The following is a 22,394-nucleotide window of genomic DNA, read 5'->3' as shown; positions in this document are numbered from 1 at the left end:
CTGGTGATTTTATTTTTCTAATCATCTTTTCTTTGTCTCTGGTTGTACTTCCTTCTGTCTGAGCTCTTAACTGTGTGTATAGGGCCTTCTTATCCATTGACCTGTTTTTCTCTCCTTCACTTTCTGTGCTGCATCCATCTTTGACATTAACTTCTTAACATTCAACTTTTTTCATTTTTCTGCTTTCTTCTCAAAATCTACATTTCTGTGTCTTCCTTTCCTATCTGTCTTTCCTTTCCTCCCTCCCTGTTTCCATGGTCTGACAACTCTCTCCTTCCCTCGCCCTCCCCCAAGTAGTCCATCTTTCTTCTTCCCTCTCTCCTCACAGTGGTCTGGCATCTCTCTCCTTCCTTTCCCCCGTTCCCACAGTCTGGCATCTCACTCTACTACTATTAATACTAATTATTTCTATAGTGCTTCCATTCCCTGGTCTGGCATCTCTCCCTTCCTTGAGTCATCTCTCCTCCCTCCACCCCCCACATTTCTCCCTTCTTCCTTTCTGCCCCTGCAGTCCAACATCTCCCCTCCATTCCTCCTTTCTGGCCCTCCTCCTAGCCCAGCATTTATCCTTCCTTTACACCAGTCCGATATTTCTTTTTTCCTCCTGCATGCTTCCTCTCCTCCCGTCCTCATTCCATCTCCCAACCAATATCTCCCTCTCTCCTTCCATGAGTCTATCTTTCCGCTCTCTGCCCTTTCTCTGAGTATGAAATTTCACTTTTACTTTCTGTTCTCTCCATCCATCTCTATCTCTATCCAACACTTTCTGCCTCTTGCATGCTTTCTCTTTCTCCTCGCAACTTCCCTCAAGTGTGACATCCCTCCTTCCCACCCCCACTCAATCTATCCTCAACCCCACTCACACCTAACATGCTCTCTCTCCATGCACCAATTCTCCCTCTCACATCACTCACTCCTGCAACAATTTTCCTTCCTTTCCCCCCAACCAACACTTTCTGCCTCCTGCATGCTTTCTCTTTCTCATCCCTTCCCTCAAGTGTGGCATCTCTCCTTCCCACCCCCACTCAATCTGTCCTCAACCCCACTTACACCTAACATGCTCTCTCTCCATGCACCAATTCTCCCTCTCACATCACTCACTCCTGCAACAATTTTCCTTCCTTCCCCCCCAACCAACACTTTCTGCCTTCTGCATGCTTTCTCTTTCTCCTCATCCCTTCCCTCAAGTGTGACATCTCTCCTTCCCTCAAGTGTGACATCCCTCCTTCCCACCCCCACTCAATCTATCCTCAACCCCACTCACAACTAACATGGTCTCTCTCAATGCACCATTTCTTTCTCTCACATCACTCACTTCTCCTGCAACAATTTTCCTTCCTTTCCCCTCAACCCCACTCACAACTAACTTGCTCTCTTCCCATGCACCATCTCACCCTTACCTCCAGTGTGCAGTACCTTTCCTTTCCCTCCTCTTCTTACAGGTCCAGCAGCACCGATCCCTCCTCCCATGTCAAGCAGTATTCCTTCTCTCCCTAGTGGCAGCTCACTGTGTGCTTTTAACTTCCCTACCCAGCTGTCACTAGTGTTTAGCCGCTATTTCATTGGGCAGCCTCAGGGCCTTTGCTAAGCTGGCCTGCCTCTGACAAGAAAGGAAGTTGCATCATCGGAGGCAGGCAGGTGGGACTAGCCAAGACCCTGAGGCTACCTGATAGAATCACTGGCTAAACCAGCACTAGTGGCAACTGTGTAGGGAAGTTTAAAAGTACACAGTGAGCTGCTGCTTTTGGTCTGTGGGAAGCTGGTGAGAGAAGACGAGGAAGGTGGGAGATATGTGACGGCAGAAGGAATTTGAGAGATATGCAGTGCTAGCATTGCGTACCCCCTGGGGTATATGTACTGCGTGTTTAGAATCTCTGCTGTAAATGCTACTACTGAAGCCCACTTCAGCTTGAGGAGAGGCCTTGTCAAACAGTTTATTGCCTAGAGTTTACTGCCCCATCTGAAAACTACAACTTAAATAGTATCTGTTTTGGTTTCGTGGTGCTCCTGTGACTTGACTTTTGTTAACTCTGGGGTCCTTTTACTAAGGCGCACTAGCTGATTTAGTGCACGCTAAATATTAGCATGGACTAAACGCTAACGTGTCCATTATATTCTGTGGACGCATTAGTGTTTAGCGTGTTTAGCGCCTTAATTAAAGGACCCCTCTATTAATAACTTAATGCATTTTCATGACTTTATGCCATTGTGGTAGTCAAACTTCAAAGAAAGTATTTGATTATTTTACTCTTGTGCTATTAACAAAATTGTTTTTTGTCATGCTATACCTGCTGTAACTCTTCATATAGGTGGTTAATAAATCCCAATTTTAAAAAACTCAACAAAACAAAGACATGTACTGTAATTCAAAAAAACATGTTTAACTGTCTCAATTTCTTAGTGCTGTGAATACTGCCACCTAAATGAGCTTCAATTAATTAGCTATTAAGTTCAGATTCCTACATGTATAATGACTTATGGCAAATATAAAAGATGCTGGTAGACCAGAAATACAAAATTACTTTTGAGAGAGTTTAATATAACAGAAACTAGAATCCTTTGGGGTTCTTCTTTCATTTTCATGAGCTTTTTGTGTCAAGAACTGGTTGAGTGGAAGGAGACAAAGGGTAGTGATCAATGGAGATTGCTCTTGAGCAGTGGTCTCAAACTCAAACCCTTTGCGGGGCCACATTTTGGATTTGTAGGTACTTGGAGGGCCGCAGAAAAAATAGTTAATGTCTTATTAAAGAAATGACAATTTTGCATGAGGTAAAACTCTTTATAGTTTATAAAACTTTCTTTTAAAAGGAAAGATATATAAACTATAAAGAGTTTTACCTCATGCAAAATTGTCATTTCTTTAATAAGACATTAACTATTTTTTCTGCGGCCATCCAAGTACTCTTATTTTTTCTGCAGCACTCGCATTTAAAGTTCAATATCTTTTCTTTCTCAAAACTGGCACATTTCAATCACTAAATTGAAAATAAAATCATTTTCCTACCTTTGTTTGGTAATTTCATCAGTCTCTGGTTGCACTTTATTCTTCTGACTGTGCATCCAATACTTCTTCCCTTCTTTCAGCCTCCTGTATGCTTCCTCTCTTCCAGACTTCATTCCCTCCCCCAACTTTTTCTTTCTTTCTCTGTCTGTCTTTCTCTGATTCCGTGCCCCATTTTTTGCTTTATTTCTGGTTCCCTGTCCCCCCTCCTTCTTTCTTCCTTCCTCCGTGCCCCATTTTTTGCTTTTTTTTCTGGCTCCCTGTCCCCACTCCACCTTCTTTCTTTCTTTCTTCCTTCCTTCCTGCCCTCTCCCATGCCACCACCGCCGTGGAATTGGCTGCTGCCGCTGCAGCTATCGGGAACAGGCAGAGATCTCCCTGCTTCTCTTTTGCACCGGGCTGACCAACTCTCGCCGCCCAACGTCAATTCTAACGTCGGAAAGGACGTTCCGGGCAGCCAGGCAGCGATTGGCTAGCCAGAACGTCCTCTCGACGTCAGAAATGACGTCGGGCCGCGAGAGTTGGTCGGCCCCGCAGGGAAGAGAACAGTGGACCTCCCCCCCCTTGGTACGCCACTGGAGCAGCAGCGTGTCTGGCCGGCTCGTTCGTTCAAAGGTGCGGGTGGTGGCTCCTTGTGAGATCCGTGCCTGCGTCTGAAGCCTCTCTGATGTTGTGACATCAGAGAGGCTTCCGATGCAGGAGTGGATAGTGCAAGGAGCCGCCAACCCGCAGCTTTGAACGAACGAGCCGGCTGCTGATCCAAAAGGAAGACAATGATCACCTCCAGACCGCGGGCCACAAATAAAACCTGGAGAGCCACATGCGGCCCGTGGGCCGCGTGTTTGAGACCGCTGCTCTTGAGTAAAGGGATGTTACCAGTGGTATGCCTCAAGGTTCTGTTCTCGGGCCTGCTCTTTTAAACATTTTTATAAACGATATTGCTGTAGGGCTGTCGGGTAACATTTGCCTCTTTGCGGATGATATAAAAATTAGCAATAGAGTAGACATCCAGGATGGTGTGAATAACATGAAGAAAGACCTGGCAAAGCTTGAAGAATGGTCTGAAATTTTGCAGCTAAAAATTTAATGCTAAGAAATGCAAGGTCATGCATTTGGGCTGCAAAAACCTGAGGGAACGGTACAGTTTAGGGGGTGAAGAACTTAAGTGCACGACAGAAGAGTGGAACTTGGGTATGATTGTACAGTATATGATAATCTTATGGTGGCCAAACAGGTTGAAAAGGTGACGGTGATAGCTAGAAGGACAGAGGGTGCGTAGGAAGAGGTATGGCAAGTAGGAAAAGGGAGGTATTGAAGCCCCTGTATAAGGCTTTAGTGAGACCTCATTTAGAATATTGTGTACAATTTTGGAGGCCTCACCTTCAAAAAGAGATAAAAAGGATGGAGTCGGTCCAGAGGAAGGCTACTAAAATGGTATATGGTCTTCGTCAAAAGGTGTATGGGGACAGACTTAAAGATCTCAATCTGTATTCTTTGGAGGAAAGGTGAGAGAGGGGAGGGGGCGATATGATAGAGACGTTTAAATACCGAATGTGCATGAGTCGAGTCTTTCATTTGAAGGGAAGCTCTGGAATAAGAGGGCATATGAAGAAGTTAAGAGGTGATAGGCTCAGGAGTAATCTAAGGAAATACTTTTTTACAGAAAGGGTGTTAGATGTATGGAACAGTCTCCTGGTAGAGGTGATGGAGACATAGACTGTCTGATTTCAAGAAAGCCTGAGATAGGCATGTGGGATCTCTTAGAAAGAGGAAGAGATAATGGTTACTGAGCATGTGCAGACTGGATGGGCCATTTGACCTTATCTACCATCATGTTTCTATGTTAAATGAATAGCAATATGCTCTAGAGCAGTATTTCTCAACTTCTTTAAGCCAAGCACACCACACCCTAAGTCTAACAAATATCAACAGAGGGTGACGGGACAAAAGTGCACGAGATAATCGAGTGCTGACAATACCAAGCAGACAATCACGCGCAGGACTATCAGCACGCCGGACTTAAACTTAATTTTAAAGTTCTCAGGGGGGGGGTTTGGGGAGGGAACCCCCGCAGTTAAGTTAGTACTGTTGCCACTGCCGTTGGGTGTGTGGGGGGGGGGGGAACCCCCATTACAGAAGAAATTGACGTTTTTCCCCCCAAAAGGGAAAAATGCCTCTTCCCTCTATAATGGGGGTTCCCCCCAACACGCTCACCCCCTCCCTTCTGTGCCTCATGTTCATGCCACCTCCCTTCCGTCTGAGTCAAGTTCATGTCCGCGCTCCTCCCCTTTCTCCCTTTATCACAGAAAGCTTGTGTCCCCTTGTTTGAGCCACACTCGCTCCATCTGCTTTCAGCGGTATGTTGGGGGAGACGTGCAGGCAGCAATTCACACACACATGACTAACCCACAAGCCTTCCCTCTGATGTCAGCTCTGACGTCGGAGAGAAGGTTTCTGGGTCAGCTACATACAGTGAGTGAACCACTGCTGGCTGCACGTCCCCCCAACAAGCTGTTGAAGGCAGAAGGAGTGAGTGCGGTTAGGAGGTAACTTGGAACCTCCCCTGACCTGGAAGGCTCTTCTCTGATGTCAGCTCTGACATCGAAGGGAAGCTCTGTGGTTCGGCTTTGGAAGGGAGGAGAGGGTGGGGAGGTAAGGGATCCCTGGCAAAAGCTTCAGCGGGTGGGGCGGGCAGCAAGGAGGGAGCCCCGGCAGCGGTAGCATGGCTTTATTGGACGGGCAGGCAGGGAATATTCTCCACGGTAGTCTTGCTGCGTACCACATTATGAGAAACACTGCTCTAGAGCACATGTGTCAAGCACAAGGCCTGTGGGCTGAATCTGGCCCACCTGACTGTTTTTATGTGGGCCTCAGTGGCTGTGCGGCTGAAATTACACTCTCCAGGAACCTCCTTGATTCCTGACTCCCCCCCCCCGCCCCCCACCTATCACCTCCCCGCCGCTGAAATCTAAAATTTTCGGACAGCCGACGCGAAGCCAGCCTCTCACCATCAGCCTGCCTCGGAAGTGTTCTCTCTGCAGCATCTTGTCTACGTGGGAAGTGGAAGTGCTGCAGAAAGAACACTTCTAGGGCAGGCTGACGGCAGGAGGCTGGCTTCGTGTTGGCAGCTCGCAGATTTTAAATTTCACCTGTGGGGAAGTGATGGGTGGGGGAGTCGGTAACTGGGTCTGTCATACCATAGGATACAGCTGAGAGGGGAGGGCTGAGGTTGGGAATGAGGGAAGGACATGCTGCATGGGCTGCAGGGGGAGGGGAATTGGGGAAAGCAAGAAGGACAGATGCTGCTGGGGCTGGGGGGGAGGTTTGGGAACAATAGAGGCTGCATGGACTGGGGGTTAGGAAGGCATGGAAAAAGAGATGCTTCCGGTGGGTGAGGGAAGAAAAAAAAAATTATTGGACATAAGTGTGTGGAGTGGGAGAGAAAGAGAGATGGTATACATGGGGAAGAGAGAGAATTGTTGGACATGATAGTAGTGGAGAGGAGGTAGGGAGAAATGTTACACTGGGAGGAAGGAGAGATGACTCAAAGAAAGGAGATATGTCAGATTCTGGAGAAGGTTGATGGAAGGAGGGGAGAGAGAGATGCCAGACCACGGAGAGGAGAGAAGGAGAGAGATGTTAGACCTCAGGAAGGAGAGAGATATTCCAAGCTATGTTAAGGAGAAGAGAATGATGCCAAACCAAATGAGAGGGGGGGAAGAGGGAAGACAGTTGTCTGACCTTGGGAGAGGGTGAGATGGTGCACAAGGATGGAGGGGAAGGGGAGACAGAGGGAGGAGATGGTGCACTGTAGTGGTGCCCGATTCACGATTCAAATCGATTCACCAATTCACTTCAGGTGATTCAATTCGAATTGATTCAAAATAATAAAAAAAATCGGCCTCCTGATTCGCTTACTGACCCTCTCCCCCTCGCCCCCTAAAGCCAGAGCGGCAGCGCTGCCTCTTGCTGGCCGGACGCTGCTTTAGAGGGTGAGGGGGGGAAGGGTCAGTCTGGAAGTGCTGGTTTCCGGCTTCTCCCCTAGCCTCCCGTGCAGGTGGCAGTGGTGTTTCTGTGTTGCTGCTTGCGACCTGCCCGCTGGCTTCATTTAATTCCGCTCGCTGCCGAAACTCCAAAAGAGCCAGGCGGTGCAGCGATTGCACGCCGCCGGCCCATAAGCCTTCTCTCCGTCAGAATTGATGTCAGGGGAAGGCTTATGGACCGGCGGGTGCAATTGCTGAATGCGCCTGGCCCTTTTGGAGTTGCGGCAGCAGCAGAGGGGTGTGTGTTAAATGGATTCAGCTAGCAGCAGCTGCGGGCAGCGGGTGAGTGGCAAGAGGCGGGATCGGTGGCAGGTCGGCTTGGGGGAAGGCAGGCAGGCTTCAGGGGGAGGAAGGAAGGCCATGATTGGACCCACAGCAGCACAGCATTTCTTCTGCTGCCATCAGACTGCTGCACCTCAACTTCTATCACCTTCCGCAAAAAAATCTCATCTGTTCTGGACCAATTTTCTTGACAAATTCTCCCCCACCCCTAAACCTTCAGAACCAGAAACAAACTGGCAAAACTGGGTCGCCCTCTCCGAGTCCACCTTCCTTTCCCTCTCCCCTCTCTCCACTAAAACCATCTGCTATTCCCACAAGGCCCCTTGGTACCTCCCATACCACAGAGAACTGAAACAGAAATGCCGAGCTCTGGAACGAAAATGGAAAAAATCTAAATCCCCTACAGACAGACAGACATGGAGGGTCAATATTAAATTCTACAATACTGTTCTAAAAAAAGCAAGGAAAAACTTCTACGGTGACAAAATCTCCAAATCCAACAACCAGACTAGCACATTATTTAACATCTGGCGTTCCTTAACCTCCAAAAATGCCTCCATCCTCTCCTCCTCCCCCTCAGCCGATTCTCTGGCAAAGTTCTTCAGTGACAAGGTCTCCACCTTGAGGCGCTCCTTCCCTCCTGCAATCTCCTACAAATCTCTGATTCCAATCGACCCCTACCCTATCCTTACAGACACCTACCCTATCCCAGCTGACAGATCCTGGTTTTCCTTAGAACTTGTTTCTGAATCCCTGGTCCATAATCTCTGCCTCAAATTGAAATCCTGCAATTGTACCTTGGATCCATTCCCCGCCTACCTTTACAAGAACACTCCCCCTCAGGCCATCTCATCTCTTACCATTCTCATAAACTCCGCCCTCCATTCGGGTCTATTCTCCCCAGAAATGGGCCATATCTCCTTAACCCAACTACTGAAAAAACCTGATCTAGACCCCTCTACACCTTCCAGCTACCGCCCAATAGCAAACATTCCTCTCCTTACCAAGATGCTAGAATCCATCATATCCACTCAACTATCTTCCTACCTTGAAAAATTCACCATTCTGCTACCCTACCAATACGGCTTCCGTCCTAACTTCAGCACCAAATCTCTTCTGACCTCCTTAATCTCAAAAGTTCAACATCTCCATTCTCGCAACAAGTTCGCCGTCCTTCAATTTGACCTCTCTGCAGCTTTTGATGTCGTCCATCATGATATCCTACTTTACCAACTCACTGAGAAAGGCATTAATTCCACAATCCTTGACTGGTTCTCGAAATTCTTACGCTCCTGCTCCTACATAGTCAACATGAAAGGCACTTATTCCTCCCCCTGGAACCCGATCTATGGAGTCCCACAAGGCTCACCTCTCTCCCCTATCCTTTTCAACATTTATATGTCCTCCCTTAAACTCCTCCATCTCTCCCCCCTTGAAACACTTTACACTTACGCAGATGACATCTTTGTCCTCCTTGAGACCGACCGGAACCTCACTAACCTCTCTGCGAACATATCCTCATGTATATCGAACCTTCAATCCTGGGCCCACACTGTGCAGATGAAACTGAACGAATCCAAAACAAAACTTCTCTGGCTCGGCCCAAAATTGGACCAACTGCCCACCGCCATCCCTCTGTCCTCTGGCTCCACTCTGCATCTTGAATACTCAAGTAAAATTCTGGGAGTCATCATTGACTCTACACTTTCCTTCAATGATCACCTCAACTCCCTAATAAAAAAATGTTTCTTCAGCCTTCACATGCTGAGGAAAGTGAGAACCTGTTTCCATCAAAAACACTTTGCCGTCCTTGTCCAATCCACCATCCTTTCCAGACTGGACTATTGCAACTCTATCTACCTAAACCTAACAAAGAAAAACCTTCAAAGACTCCAGCGGATTCAGAATGCCGCTGCTAAGCTTATCTTCGCAAAAAGCAAATTCGACCATGTCTCACCGCTTTTGTCCAAGCTCCACTGGCTTCCGATAATCTTCAGAGTCCACTTCAGATGTGCCTGCCTTACTTTCAAGATCCTACACAGCATCCTTCCCCCCTTTATTCCTCTTTCTTGGAATTCCTCTAACCCCAATTCCACCAGATCCACCCAAAAACTGAAACTCTCCTTTCCCTCTCTAAAAGGCGTCTCCCTTGTAGGGAAACTAGGTTCCTCCCTCCCTTTTAGAATCACTGAGCTCTGGAACAACCTTACCTCCTCTCTTAGGAATCTGAGCTCCCTCCAACTCTTCCGTAAACATCTGAAAACCTGGTTATTCTCAAAAATGTAACTCTTCCTCCCTCTCTGATTACTCTAGTCCTCTAAATTTCTTCTTCATCCTTCCCTCCTCTGGAGTTCCTTTCTACCCTAACGCCTGTTAACCGTATTGAGCTTTGCAAATGTAGAGATGATGCAGTATACAAACCTAAGGTTTAGTTTAGTTTAAAAAAAAAAAAGAGAGAGAGAGAGAGAGATCAAGTGTAGGCAGCCTGAAAGGAGAGCTGAGGGGAAGGAGGCAAGGAGTGAAAAAGTATTGAATGAAGAATGAGAAAGGAGACAGGGAGAGAAATATAGGGTTGGAAAGAGGATAAAGAGTATTTGGAGAGAGGGATGGAATGAGCAGAGAAAAAGGTCTGGTGGAAGAAAAGGAAAGAAAGAGAACAGTGAAGAGGAGAAGTAGAGAAGCATGAAGGGGAAAAGAAGTAAATAAGAAAATGGGTACATGCGGGCAGGGCATGGTGGGATAGCCTGGGCAGGGGGGGTGCAGGCCTACAAGGGGGGGGGCAGGCCTTCAGGGATGGTGGCACAAGGGTTCAAGGGTGGGGGACAGGCCTTCGGGGGGGGTGCCCTGGTGTAGAATTACATGGAGGGAGGAGGGTTCAAAGAGATGTGCATATGCCAGACTTGGGGGGAGGGGAAGAAATAATGGGTCTTAAAACAGAGGAGGGAAGGAACAGAAAGGGAGAGAAGTTGGACAAAAGGGATTGTGGAGGGGAGGATAGAGATACTGGATAGGAGGGTAGTTGGGAAAAGAAAGGGAGAGATGGTGGATCCTGGGGTGGTGAGGAAGGAGGGAGAGATGCTGGATGAAAGAATAGTTGAGAAAAGGTGGATCTGTGGATGGAGACGAAAAAAAGGAAAGATGCCAGACCTCCGGGGGAGGGAAAGGAAACGGAAGGGGAGAACAGAGATGGCAGATGGATGAAGAAGGAGACCCTGGCAAGCAAGTTATCAGAAGACAACCAGAGCCTGGGACCGATAAGATTTGAATAATGACCAGACAATAAAAGGTAGAAAAACTAATTTTATTTTCTGTTTTGTGATTACAATATTTGAAATGTGTATCCTGCCAGAGCTGGTGATAGACCGCAAACGTGAGCTAGGATTTAACAGAGAGAGAAAAAGTATTTTTTGGTTGTTTTGTTTACACCACAGCACCAGTGTGATTAGGAGAAGGCAAATGGGGGTGAAGAGGCTATAAAATAAACCCACCAGGATGTTTGGAAAAAACACCCAATTGGGCAGGAAAATCAAATCGAATCGAAAAATTGATTCAATGGGCTGAATCAAATCGAATCAAAAATTTTTTTCCCCTGAATCGGGGGCAGCACTAGTGCACAGCAATGGTTGCAGCAGGGAAGAGATAAGAAATGCTGCATCTTAAACTAAACTAAACTAAACTAAACCTTAAGTTTAAATTCCGCATCATCTCCACGGATGTTGTGGAGCTCGGCACGGTTTACAAGAACTTAAAATATAGGAAGAAAAGGAAAAAAATGTTTTACATGAACTTATATATAGAAGAGAAGAGTAAGGGGGGATAAGAATTACATTTTAGTGAAAAGCCAGGTTTTCAGTTGCTTGCGGAATAATTGGAGGGAGCCCAGGTTCCGCAGCGGGGTAGTAAGGTCATTCCAAAGACCTGTGATTCTGAAGAGAAGGGATTTTCCCAGTTTGCCTGCATAGCGAATACCGTGTAAAGAGGGGAAGGATAATTTATAGCTTTGGGTGGGTCTGTTAGAGTCAGGACTCGAGGAGTTATACGATAGTGGGATTAAGGGAGGAAGGATGCCGTGAATGATCTTAAAAGCTAGGCAGGAGCATTTAAAATGGATTCTGGAAATCACTGGGAGCCAGTGAAGTTTGGCTAGGAGTGGGGAGACATAGTCAGATTTGCATTTTGCAAAGATCAACTTGGCTGCAGTATTCTGGATTAGCTGGAGTCTTTGAAGACTTTTTTTTGGTAGGCTTAAGTAGATGGCATTGCAGTAGTCTAATTTGGAGAGGATGATGGATTGGACAAGGACGGCGAAATGTTGTTAGCGAAAATAGAATCTTACTTTCCTCAGCATGTGGAGGCTGAAAAAGCATGATTTAGCCAAGGAGTTGAGGTGGTCATTGAGGGAGAGAGAAGAATCGATAATGATGCCAAGGACCTTGCTTGAGAACTCAAGCTGCAGTGCAGCGCCTGAGGGTAGTGCGAAGAGGGTGGGCAGGTGTTCTAATTTTGGGCCGAGCCAGAGTAATTTTGTTTTTGATTCATTCAATTTCATCTGTACCAAGAAGGACCAGGAATGGAGTCTCATTATGCAAGCTGTAATGATCTCGAGGAGGTTGGTGAGGTTCTGGTCTGTCTCAAGGAGGACAAGGATGTCATCAGCGTATGTGTAGATTGCTTCAAGGGGGGATAATTGGAGGAGCTTCAGGGAGGACATATAGATGTTAAAGAGAATACAATAATCTCTGGAAGCTTCACCATAGAGTCTTGCATCCTTTCCAGCTTTGGCTGCAGGGCTCAATTAAATTTTGTCTCCTCCCTCTAAGGATACCTTCCCTGGATACTTCTCATGATACTCAGTTTGTTGCTGCAGCCTTGCTGCTGGATTTGTTTGTTTCTTCTACTCGTGATTTATTTTTCAGTTTCTAGTCTTAATTTGTTCTGTAATGCAGATATTGCACAAGTGCTACAGATTCACTCTGTGGGAGTGATCCTTCTACTTAAATATTGTCTGCTTATCCCAGGACAAGCAGGCAGCCTATTCTCACGTGTGTGTGATGTCATCCACGGAGCCTGGATGCGGACAGCCTCGCAAGCAGACTTGCTTGTAGAAACCTTAGAAATTTCATGACCGCCGCACTGCGCATGCGCGAGTGCCTTCCCGCCCAGCGTAGGGCACGTCTCCTTAGTTTTCCGCGGAGCCGAGAAGTCCGTCTTTGACGCTTTGTGCTGAACTTAGTTCGACTTCTGCCTTCTCTCACCGCGGCTCATGTTTATTTCTTTACTTTTGTGTCGCTGTGTATTTCTTTCTTTCGTTTTAAAAAAACAACAACAAAAAAAGGCAATTCTTAGTGGGTTTTTTTGTCGAGTGACGGTGGGGCCTACCGTGAGCCCTCAGCCTGCGGGCTTTGATTTCACTGCGGCTATTTTTCCTTTCAGTGTCCCACCCAGTCACTGGCTACACTTCTTGAATGCAGTGCCAGGGTGCGGTCTCCCTCACTGACCCACATCGGTGGTGCCTTCAGTGTTTGGGGCCTGACCATTGCCCGGAATCGTGCGTTAGCTGTGCTACCCTTCAACCTCAAGCCCTTAAACGTCATCGAGTTCAAGTGGGGAAGATTTTTGGAATGCTTTCCCCCACTCCGACCTCGACCTCTGACTTGGTCAAGCTTTCTACCTCGACCTCGGCTTCGACTCTCATCAAGCCTTCCTCGTTTGGAAAGTCCTCGTCTTCGATGACATCAGCTGAATCTACTCCTGGGCTTCCCTTAGGTTGGATACCTCAGCAGACGCTTCCAGCGTAGTGCTTAAGCTACCCAATAAGTACCCCTTCAAGGTGAAGCATACGTCTTTCTCTTCATCATCAGAGCCTTTAGCCTCAGCAAGTGTTCCAGTTAAAGACTCAAATACACAATTGCAGGCAACTATCCTGAACGTTTTACAGAGGGAGTTTGGTAAATTACTTGTCAAACATTTTCCTGTCTCGACTCTGCCTCCTGCAGTCCAGCCTGGGCACTCAGCACAGCAGTCTCACAAGGAGTCGAGTCCTTGCCTGTACCTTGAGCTGAATCTACACACACTATGCAAGGAGTTGAGTCTTTGCAAGTGCCAGTTCTAGATTCTTTACACTCCATGCAAGGAGCCGAGTCGTCGGGAGTGCTTCGAAATACCTTGATCAAACAACTGAGTCTTCTATGGTAATGTAATGTAATGTAATTTATTTCTTATATACCGCTACATCCGTTAGGTTCTAAGCGGTTTGAAGAAAATATACATTAAGATTATAAATGAGAAGTAAGAAGGTACTTAAAAAATTCCCTTACTGTCCCGAAGGCTCACAATCTAACTAAAGTAAGTGTCTCGTCTTCGATCTACAGCTTCCAGCCTATTATCCTCGCATAAAGCATTGCCCTTTTTGAGGCACAGGGCCAAGTCTCCTCGACCTCGAGCACGGCATGCTTCCAGGCATCACTCTCATCGCCGGTCAAAGCACTCCTCGAGGCATTCATCCAGGCACAGGTCCTCTTCAAGAGACAAGCCTTGTTCATCCAGGCATACCAGCTCTTCAAAGCCTCCAACGCCTCGATCGAGGACACCGTTAGCAGAACCTGCAGGTTCTGCTTCTTCCAGTGACTCATCCACACCTGCTTATTCATTTGGATATCAATACTCCAGAGAGGGATTGCCCTCATTCTCTACTCGAGGTCATCGAGTCCCTCTCAAGGCCATCCTCTTGAGGATCAATTATCCTTTTCCTCCTTCCTCCATCAGATGGCTGAGGATCTGGATCTCAAATTGGACTCTGGTTCTAAGTACTCTAAGGAGTATTTAGAAGAAATGATTTTTGCCTCGATCTCTTCCGGAGTCTCTAAAACTCCCTCTCAACAGGCTTATTTTCTAGACTTTCAAACGAAACATGCAAAGTCCTTATTCCATTCCTGTTGTTCCAGGCAAACTGGAATCGAGGTATAGACCTGTACATTGCAAGGGCTTCAATAACACTCAACTTTCTCATCAGTCCCTTCTTGTGGTATCTTCCTTGAAAAGGAAAAATCCTTCCAGGGTCTATGCTACCGTTCCTCCTGGAAGAGAAGGCAGAACCATGGATAAGTTTGGCCTTCACCTATATCAGAATTCTATGATGGCATCCAGAGTTTTGAATTATAATTTCATCTTTACTACTTATTTCATTGACATACTGCCTGGCTTTGCTAAAGATCTTTCTCAGCACAGGCTTTTGGAGTTCCAGCAAGTCATTGCTACACTGGCTAAACTCAGGTTACACCTTCTCCAATCCTCTTATGATGCCTTTGAGCTTTCCTCGAGGGTCACGGCTTTCTCGGTAGCGATGCGCAGGCTTGCCTGGCTTCGCACTATTGACATTCAGGATCGTCTGGCCAATATCCCATGTGAGGGCAATGATCTCTTCAATGAATCCATTGAGGTGGCTACTAAGAAGTTGTCTGAGCATGAGAAATCTTTCGCTTCCATAGTCAGACTGAAGCCTAAGCCAGCTCCTTCCAAGCCTTCCCGACCTCTTCCATTCTATCAGAGGCATTATCCTCCAAGAGCAACTCCTTACACTCGAGCACCGCCTAAGAAACAACAACAGCAGCAGAAGCAACAGAAATATCAGCCTTCTGCTCCACCCAAGCCTTTTTGACTGTCCCCAACAGAGCATAACCTCCATCGTTCTGTCTCTGTCCTCTCCCCTTCCCATTGGAAGTCATCTCCCTCATTTTTACCATCGATGGGAGACCATTACATCAGACCTCTGGGTGCTATCCATCATCAGGGAAGGATACTCTCTTCGTTTCACTCATATTCCACCAGAGCTTTCTCCAAGAGAGTATCCTTCCAATCCATCCCAGACCGTCCTTCTTCTTCAGGAAGCTCAAGCTCTGCTTCATTTCCATGCCATCGAGGAAGTTCCTTTGGAACAGCAGAGCAGAGGGTTTTACTCCCGTTACTTCCTGGTTCCGAAGAAGACGGCCTATTTTGGATCTCAGGGCCCTCAAGAAATTTTTAGTCAAAGAAAAATTTTGCATGTTAACCCTGGCATTCTTGTATCCCTTTCTAGACCAGAACGATTGGTTATATTCTCTAGATCTCAAGGAGGCTTTCACTCGCATTCCAATTCATCCAGCCTCCCGTCAGTACCTCAGATTTCAGGTGTGGAATCTGCATTTCCAGTACAGAGTGCTACTCTTCGGCCTTGCATCATCTCCAAGAGTGTTCACTAAATGCCTGGTTGTAGTTGCAGGAGCTCTGCGGAACCATGGTCTTCAGGTGTTCCCGTACCTGGATGACTACTTCATCATCTCAAGGGGTTATTGTAGCAACCCAATGGACTATCTGGTTCCTACAAAATTTGGGGTTCAAAATCAACTTTCCCAAATCCCAACTTCAGCCCTCTCAGAACCCTTCAGTTCACTGGAGCTGTCTGGACACTGTTCAACTCAGAGCATTCCTTCCTCAACAATGTCTCTATGTTCTTCTTCAGCTATGCAACAAAGTGTCTTCCCTGAATTCAGTTTCGGCGAGGCACATGATGGTTCTTTTGGGTCACATGGCGTCTACAGTTCACGTGACTCCTTTTGCCAGACTTCACCTCAGGGTTCCTCAGTGGACCCTGGCATTTCAGTGGAATCAGGCTTTCGATCCTCTCTCGTCAAATCAAAATAACTCCATCGTTCAAGCAATCTCTCCACTGGTGGATGCTGTCTTCCAATCTCTCCAGAGGCTTGCTGTTTGAAACGCCCCCTCATGAGAAGGTCCTCATGACAGATTCTTCGACCTACACTTGGGGAGCACATCTCAACGGTCTCTGTACTCAAGGCCTTTGGTCCAGCATGGATCGCATGTCTCACATCAATCTGTTGGAACTCAGAGTGATCTTTTTTTTTTTTTTTTTTTTATTTATAAAATTTACACATTTATTATCAAGCATATCATCTTGTACAGAAAGTGAGATCAAGAAAACATAATAATATTATTTACTCTCAAACCTGAAAGTAATTCAAATTAATAAAAAAAATATACATCCTAACTTAATCACACACTAGTCCTCAAATTAGGATCCAAGATTGACGATAAGAGTAGAAATTAAATTAAAACATTTTAACAAGAAAAATCAGGAACTCAGAGTGATCTTCAATGCTCTCAAGGCTTTTCAATATCTTCTTCACGACTTGGTAGTCCTCATTCGAACGGACAATCAAGTCACTATGTATTATGTCAACAAGCAGGGAGGCACCAGGATCTCTCCCTCTTTGCCAGGAAGCTCTGCAGCTTTGGACTTGGGCTATCTCTCACAATATCTTCTTGAAAGCTGTCTACATTCAAGGGAAGCAAAACTGTCTGGCGGACAAATTGAGTCGCCTTCTCCAACCTCACGAATGGACACTCAATTCATCGCCTCTTCATCACATTTTCTCTTTGCGTCTCCCCACAACAACAAATTGCCTCAGTTCTGCTCCAGGATATACTCTCATCAACGACTAGAAGCAGACGCTTTTCTTCTAGAATGGACGAACAAGTTGCTCTATGCGTTTCCTCCATTCCTCCTGATTCTCAAGACTTGTCAAAATCAAGACCGAACATGGCACCATGATCTCCCTTCTACTTCAACTCAGCAGCAGGGAACCATTCCTTCTTTCAGTCTTTCCCTCTCTGCTTACACAGAGTCAAGAGTCTCTGCTTCATCTCAACCTGCAGTCTCTACACCTGACAGCTTGGTACCTCTTAACCTGAATTCTTCTTTTCAGTTTTCTCAGTCTGTTCAGGACATCTTGGAAGCTTCCAGGAAACCTGCCACTAGGCAATGCTACCACCAGAAGTGGACTAGATTTTCTGCTTGGTGCAACATTCATCACAAGGAGCCCCAATCTACCTCCTTGTCTTCAGTTACCTGCTCCACTTATCACTATCGCTGCCTCAAATCCAAATCCATTTGAGCCCATCTTGGTGCAATTGCTGCTTTTCATCAGCCTATCCTCCAGTGGTTTGGGATCTCAGTGTTGTTCTTGCTCAATTGATGAAGCCTCCTTTTGAACCAATGGATATGGCTCATCTTAAATATCTCACTTGGAAAATGGTTTTTCTCATCGCACTCACTTCTGCTAGACGAGTTAGTGAGTACAAGCTTTAGTTGCTGATCACCTTTAACAGTATTCTATCATGACAAGGTGGTCCTCCGTACTCATCCTAAATTCTTACCTAAAGTGGTGTCAGAATTTCATCTCAATCAATCAATTGTTCTTCTAGCGTGTTTTCCAAGGCCTCATTCTCATCCTGGAAAAACAGCTCTTCATACTCTAGACTGCAAGCGTGCTTTGGCCTTCTACTTAGAACGCACCAAACCGCACAGATCTGCTCCTCAACTTTTCGTCTCTTTCGATCCAAACAAGTTGGGACATCCTATTTCTAAGTGCACCCTCTCTAACTGGATGATTGCTTGCATCTCTTTCTGCTATGCTCAGACTGGCCTACATATGCAGAGTCGAGTCACAGCCCACAAAGTCAGAGCCATGGCGGCCTCTGTGGCTTTCCTAAGATCCACTCCTATTGAGGAAATTTGCAAAGCTGCCACTTGGTCCTCGGTTCATACTTTCACTTCTCATTATTGTCTGGATGTTTTCTCCAGACAGGATGGCCATTTTGGCCAGCCAGTATTACAAAATTTATTCTCCTGAATTGCCAACTCTCTCACCATCCTATTCTGGTTAGCTTGGAGGTCACCTGCTTGTCCTGGGATAAAGAACAGTTACTTACCGTAACAGGTGTTATCCAGGGACAGCAGGTAGCTATTCTTACAATCCACCCACCTCCCCTGGTTGGCTTCTCTGCTAGCAATCTGAACTGAGGGAACGCGCCCTATGCTGGGTGGGAAGGCAATCGCACATGCATGGTGCGGCGGTCATAAAACTTTTAAGGTTTCCACAAGCAAGTCTGTTTGCAAGGCTGTCCGCAACCAGGCTCCGTGGATGACATCACCCACATGTGAGAATAGCTGCCTGCTGTCCCTGGATAACACCTGTTACGGTAAGTAACTGTGCTTTCTGGGGAGTGCCCTGTTAGCTGAAACTGCAGTAAGTCCCCTAGACAGCCTGAAGATTGGATTGAGTCTCCAGATAGGGAGCCATATCACCCCGGATTCGTCTGCTAAGGGATAGAACGTAGGCTGCTGCAGTTACATGAAAGTACGCCGTGATCGGAACCGGACAGCATATCTTCTCTAATTTCCCTGAGGGGTCCTGGTGGTCGTTATCTGAGGTGACAGGGAAGGTGAGGTGGTCAGAAGACCTGAAAATCTAGTTTTATCAGCTCCTGAGGTACTGATCTCCTTTGCTTGCACTGTGTATTGCTGGCTGCCATTGAAATGCATTGCAGCACATGTCTCAGAGGTGTCTGTGTGCCCCTGAATTTGGCGATTTTGAGGGGTTTTGGGTGTTTTCCTTGCATGCCCTGGATCCCCCCACCTGTAAAATCATAAAATTACCGTTTTTCTGGGTTCCCTATGTTTTTCCAGGGCTGTTTTAAGAACATAAGCAATGCCTCTGCTGGGTCAGACCTGAGGTCCATCGTGCCCAGCAGTCCGCTCACATGGCAGCCCAACAGGTCCAGGACCTGTGCAGTAATCCTCTATCTATACCCCTCTATCCCCTTTTCCAGCAGGAAATTGTCCAATCCTTTCTTGAACCCCAGTACCGTACTCTGCCCTATTACGCTCTCTGGAAGTGCGTTCCAGGTGTCCACCACACGTTGGGTAAATAACTTCTAGCATTCATTTTGAATCTGTCCCCTTTCAACTTTTCTGAATGCCCTCTTGTTCTTTTATTATTTGAAAGTTTGAAGAATCTGTCTCTATGCCCTTCATGATCTTGTAAGTCTCTATCATATCCCCTCTAAGTCTCCTCTTCTCCAGGGAAAAGAGTCCCAGTTTCTCCAATCTCTCAGCATATGAAAGGTTTTCCATACCTTTTATCAATCGCATCACTCTTTTCTGAACCCTCTTGAATAACGCCATGTCTTTCTTAAGGTAAGGCGACCAATATTGGACGCAGTACTTCAGATGCGGATGCACCATCGCCCGATACAATGGCAGCATAAATTCTTTCGTTTTGGTTGTAATACCCTTCTTGATTATGTCTAGCATTCTGTTTGCCTTCTTAGCAGCCGCTGCATACTGTGCCGTCGGCTTCATTGTCATGTCCACCATTACCCCCAAGTCCCTTTCTTGGGTACTCTCATTTAATAACATCCCTCCCATCGTATAGTTGTACCTCGTGCTTCTGTTTCCCACATGTAATATTTTACATTTCTCAACGTTGAACTTCATCTGCCATCTCGTCGCCCATTCCCCTAGTTTGTTCAAGTCCATTTGCAATTCTTCGCAGTCCTCCTTAGTCCGAGGTCCACTAAGTAGTTTGGTGTCTGCAAATTTTATTATTTTGCACTTCGTCCCTGTTTCTAGATCATTTATGAATATATTAAATAGCAGCGGCCCGAGCACCGAGCCCTGCGGGACCCCACTCGTGACCCTCCTCCAGTCCGAGTAGTGGCCCTTCACTCCTACCCTCTGTTTCCTACCCGCCAACCAGTTTCTGATCCATCTATGTACGTCTCCTTCCACCCCCTGGTTTTTCAGTTTCCGGAGTAGGTGTTCATGGGGCACCTTGTCAAAGGCTTTTTGGAAATCTAGATATATGATGTCTATGGGGTCTCCTTTGTCCATCCATTTGCTAATTCCTTCGAAGAAGTGCAATAAGTTCGTTAGGCACGATCTCCCCTTGCAGAAACCATGTTGGCTGGTTATCAGAAGTTTGTTTCTTTCAAAATGTTCATCGATGTTTTCTTTTATCAGTGCTTCCGCCATTTTCCCCGGAACCGAGGTCAGACTCACCGGTCTGTAGTTTCTCGGGTCACCTCTTGATCCCTTTTTAAAGATGGATGTAGGGAGATCACGTGATGCTGTGAGCTGGTCGGCTGAGAGATCGATCGGCTCCGGAGCCCTGCACCTCATCCGGCTTATTAATAGCGCGCACACACGAGCGGATTTAACCCCTTCGCCAGATAAAGCCTTTTAAAATATATGGACAGATATTTGACCTCTCCAGCGGTTCCCATGGCATCGAAATCGGCGAAAAAAGACCGAGAAAAAGCGCGGCCTGGGGAAGACAAAATGGCGGCCGCGCCTCGTGCAGAGGTGCCGGCGGCGGCGTTTACCCCTGAAATGCTAGAGGAGCTACAAAAGGTAATTCTACAGGCACTGGGGCCGCGGATGGAACTTATCTCCACTCAGCTGACGAAGTTAGAATCCCTATTGGAGGACAATTCAACACGAGTAACTGAACTGGAAACGCGGGTCTCGGCGGTGGAAGATGGGGCCACAGCGATGGAATCCCTCACCACCCAGCTACACTCTTGCCAAGATAAGCTGGAAGACTTGAAGAACCGTTCTCGCTGTGGGAATCTACGCTTCATTGGACTACCTGAAACTATATCTGACACGGTGCTTCTTTCAGTGGTGGAATCCTTGTTGGCAAATGAGCTCCCTATGCCGTCTTCCTTGGGCCCGGCTCGTTTTGAACGGGTACACAGGGTGGGCCCTCAAGTGGGACCTGAACAAACACCCAGAGTGGTCATTGGGAAACTACACAACTACCGTCACAAAGTGGAGCTGCTGAGAGCCTTTCGTGCTAAACGAGAGCCCCTGACCTATGAAACCTTACCAGTGCGCATTGGTCAGGATTATTCTGCTGCGCTGACTGACCGGCGCAAAGTTTTCCACCCTCTTTGCGCAAAGTTGGTGGAACAGAAGCGGCGATTTATGTTTCTTTATCCTGCAGTCCTAAAAATTCATCAAAATGGGAAATGGCACGTGTTTGACTCTGCAGATTCAGCTGGGGAGTTTATTAATCGTGCTGAGTCCACTACTGGAGATACTTGATTAATATGTACTGTGATTTTTGCATGGCTGGTTTTGGGGGTTTCACAAATTGCTGACTGTTATTTGAAAGCTGTATGTGCAGTCTGTATTATTCTATGAGGAAGGCAGGGATCTGATAGCCTCACAGACGTGATCTGCTACCCTAGGACCTGGAGGGTTTTAGGTTAGCCCAGTATCTGTTTGGGCAGGGGGATGGTATGGTAGGACATGGTGGGGAGATTGGGGGGGGGGTTTGTGTAGGGGTAGGGGGGAGTTGGGCTTGGGTTTTAGGGTACTGAACATGCAGAATTTCTTTTTGTTTTCCATTCCAGTGCGGTTTCTGAGCTCAAAAGGTATCTGGCTCACTTTAGCTTTACTTATGGACAGATTTGCTTTGTGTTCTCCTTGGTCTGGCTGGGAGCCTGGGAGCTCCTGTGTGTGGAACTGGGTGGTTGTTTGCTCATTTCCTTATCCATGAACTCTCATACTTTTCGTATATTATCTTGGAACGTAGGTAGTATAACCTCCCCTGTGAAGAGAAGTAAGATTCTTCAGCGTCTTCAACATCATAAAGCTGACTTAGCATGTTTGCAGGAGACAAGACTTTCTGATGTAGAACACGCCAAACTCCTTAGAGGATGGGTGGGACAGATATTTTGTTCCTCCTCCCCTAATAAGAAGGCAGATGTGGTACTGTTGGTATGAAGGGGATTCCCGGGCAAGGTGGAACAGCTTTACCGGGATGCATTGGGAAGGATTTTACTGTGTAAGGTCACTATGTCAGGGTCCGTTATTAACCTGTTAATGATTTATGCCCCTAATCAATATGATCACTCCTTTTTTACTTTTATAGCGGGAGTGGGCGTCCGCGATCCTACTAACCTTCTTATCTTGTTAGGTGACCTTAACCAGGTGTTGGACCCCACTTTAGACAGAACGGGACCAGGTTCCTCTCAGCAAATTGGCCCCTCGAAAGGCATTCCATACTTATGTGACACCTTAGACCTTATTGATCCGTGGTGTGTACTTCACACCACGGAACGGGATTACACCCATCAGTCCCGTGCACATCACACGTTTTCCCGAATAGATTACATACTGACATCAACTGCTTATTTGTCTAAGATACAAGCATCCGAAGTGG

The 22,394-nt window shown here is 46.7% G+C and overlaps 1 protein-coding gene across 5 annotated transcripts in view; it reads left to right on the top strand.

Moving 5' to 3' along the window:
- Window positions 1–22,394, top strand: part of BRWD1 (bromodomain and WD repeat domain containing 1) — a 614,838-nt gene that overhangs the window by 2,098 nt on the left and 590,346 nt on the right. The window lies entirely within an intron of this gene.

The sequence above is a fragment of the Geotrypetes seraphini genome, chromosome 4 (assembly GCF_902459505.1).
Source record: "Geotrypetes seraphini chromosome 4, aGeoSer1.1, whole genome shotgun sequence".
In the NCBI taxonomy this organism is placed as follows: Eukaryota; Metazoa; Chordata; class Amphibia; order Gymnophiona; family Dermophiidae; genus Geotrypetes; species Geotrypetes seraphini.
This window is presented reverse-complemented; position numbering and strand designations above follow the sequence as displayed.